Raw genomic sequence first — 3,332 nt, 5'->3', positions numbered from 1 at the left:
GGCTAATCACTGAGATCTGTTAAAATGTTGCCTTGTCTTTTGTATATTTCCTAAGGTCATAATGTACTCCTGCTCAGGTCAATCGATTACCACAGGACATTCACCTGCTCAGCGGTTGTGCAATAATCAGAGAATAGGAGAGGCTGATGCAAAGCTTGTTTCCTGCTAGTTCTAAAAAAAATGATCCATCTCTAGAGATAGTTATGCTTGAGGCCAGATCTTGTTCGGTAACCCAAACTTTTCTTTTATTCATGACCATCACTGTACTTTATATATGAATGACATCAAGAAATCACCATGAAATTGTGATTAAACGTTACATCCACTGTATACAATCAATGTTCTTTATTGTCAATCCATTAAAATGTGCTTTGCTGATTCATTAAATCATCTCTGACGCATTTCCGGCATTAGTTCCGCCCTTATCGTCAGTACTTAGCAACACCTATTTATAAGCACTTTTAACCAATCACAATCCATTATACAAATTTACACGATTACAATTTTTCCCAACATATAAATTTATTAATATATGTATTTATATCTATATACTATTTAAATATTAATACAAGAACATTGTATCGTTTCAAAAATGTAACACGTTAGGTTGTTTTGTATTCATGGTAAGAATCCAATACCTTTCTCTGCCAGTCACTACCACTTTCCGGACACTTAACTCTTTCAATTTCATAACAATTTAAGCCATTTAAATTATTTTTATGCACTTCTACATAATACTTTGTGACTCCCGAATACGTGTTGTTGCTTTTATTAATGTTATATATATGTTCCAAATTTTTTTTTTTTGTTTCTTTCATTTTTCTTGTTGTGCGCCCGACACAACATATATTACAGATAGTACATTCTATGCAATGCAGGGGTGGACATATCATTGGTGCAACCTGTGCGGCCGCACAGGGGCCCATTTCTACCCCCAAAGCAGGTGCAATTTTGCATTTTTTGGAGTTCTTGGGCTGCAAAGGGCCCATATATTGTTCTTGCACAGGGGCCCATTTCTGTATGTGTCTGCCAGGTTTATTCTGATTTCATGTCAGATATTGAGAAAAACATGCATACAGTGGTGGCCAAAAGTATTGGCACCCCTGCAATTCTGTCAGATAATACTCAGTTTCTTCCTGAAAATGATTGCAATCACAAATTCTTTGGTATTATTCTCTTCATTTAATTTGTCTTCAATGAAAAAACACAAAAAGAATTGTCCTAAAGCCAAATTGCATATAATTCCACACCAAACCTAAAAAAGGGGGTGGACAAAAGTATTGGCACTGTTTGAAAAATCATGTGATGCTTCTCTAATTCGTGTAATTAACAGCACCTGTAACTTACCTGTGGCACCTAACAGGTGTTGGCAATAACTAAATCACACTTGCAGCCAGTTAACATGGATTAAAGTTGACTCAACCTCTGAATTGTGTCCTTGTGTGTACCACATTGAGCATGGAGAAAAGAAAGAAGACCAATGAACTGTCTGAGGACTTGAGAAACCAAATTGTGAGGAAGCATGAGCAATCTCAAGGCTACAAGTCCATCTCCAAAGACCTGAATGTTCCTGTGTCTTCCGTGCGCAGTGTCATCAAGAAGTTTAAAGCCCATGGCACTGTGGCTAACCTCCCTAGATGTGGACAGAAAAGAAAAATTGATGAGAGATTTCAACGCAAGATTGTGCGGATGGTGGATAAAGAACCTCGACTAACATCCAAACAAGTTCAAGCTGCCCTGCAGTCCGAGGGTAGAACAGTGTCAACCCGTACTATCCGTCGGCGTCTGAATGAAAAGGGACTGTATGGTAGGATACCCAGGAAGACCCCACTTCTTACCCTGAGACATAAAAAAGCCAGGCTGGAGTTTGCCAAAACCTTCCTGAGAAAGCCTAAAACATTTTGGAAGAATGTTCTCTGGTCAGATGAGACAAAAGTAGAGCTTTTTGGCAAAAAGCATCAACATAGAGTGTACAGGAAAAAAAAAGAGGCATTCAAAGAAAAGAACACGGTCCCTACAGTCAAACATGGCGGAGGTTCCCTGATGTTTTGGGGTTGCTTTGCTGCCTCTGGCACTGGACTGCTTGACCGTGTGCATGGCATTATGAAGTCTGAAGACTACCAACAAATTTTGCAGCATAATGTAGGGCCCAGTGTGAGAAAGCTGGGTCTCCTTCAGAGGTCATGGGTCTTCCAGCAGGACAATGACCCAAAACACACTTCCAAAGCACTATAAAATGGTTTGAGAGAAAGCACTGGAGACTTCTAAGGTGGCCAGCAATGAGTCCAGACCTGAATCCCATAGAACACCTGTGGAGAGATCTAAAAATGGCAGTTTGGAGAAGGCACCCTTCAAATATCAGGGACCTGGAGCAGTTTGCCAAAGAAGAATGGTCTGCAATTCCAGCAGAGCATTGTAAGAAACTCATTGATGGTTACCGGAAGCGGTTGTTCGCAGTTATTTTGGCTAAAGGTTGTGCAACCAAGTATTAGGCTGAGGGTGCCAATACTTTTGTCTGGTCCATTTTTGGAGTTTTGTGTGAAATGATCAATGATTTGATTTTTGCTTCATTCTCTTTTGTGTGTTTTCCTTGCAAGCAAATTAAATGAAAATAATAATACCAAAGAATTTGGGATTGCAATTATTTTCAGGAAGAAACTGAGTATTATCTGACAGAATTGCAGGGGTGCCAATACTTTTGGCCACCACTGTATGTGTCTTTTTATATAGTGTATGTAAACTTCTGGTTCCAACTGTATCTGTAGTAACACAGTGGTAGCCCTAACCAGTTTCTGAAACATTTTGGGGTGGATAACTCTCAACTTAGCATCACCTTTTAATTCAATATCTAAATATGGAATCTTTTTTTAGAATAAGTAGCTGTGAATTTGAGAGTAATTTCATTAGAATTAAAATAATTAATAAAATCTGGTATGGTCGCTATGTCTCCTTTCCTTACCATGAGGATATCATCGATATAATGACCATACCAGACTATATCAGGCTCATATGGATTGTCATCAGTATATAGAAAAAATCTTTCCCACCAAGAAACAAATAGAAAGTGAAAATCAGGACCCCACTGGCACCCCTTCCATCTGTAAAAAAATATTCCTTATTAAAAGAAAAAAAAAAATTATGGTTTAACAAGTACTCTATAGCCTAGGCCGGCATTAGGGCAGGGCAGACTAGGCATTTGCCAAGGACCCACCACTCCCTTGGGGAACCCCAGCGTTTACAGCAGGAGCTTCACTGGTAACAGAATTATTAGTGAATCTTCCGATGTAGAGAGTGGTTCAGGCCCTTTGGTGACATCACGATCATGTGACCTG

Source organism: Phyllobates terribilis, unplaced genomic scaffold, assembly GCF_046119375.1.
Source record: "Phyllobates terribilis strain yellow unplaced genomic scaffold, ASM4611937v1 Scaffold_11__3_contigs__length_659146591, whole genome shotgun sequence".
In the NCBI taxonomy this organism is placed as follows: Eukaryota; Metazoa; Chordata; class Amphibia; order Anura; family Dendrobatidae; genus Phyllobates; species Phyllobates terribilis.
The sequence above is the reverse complement of the archived record's forward strand: the minus strand, read 5'-3'. Positions refer to the sequence as shown.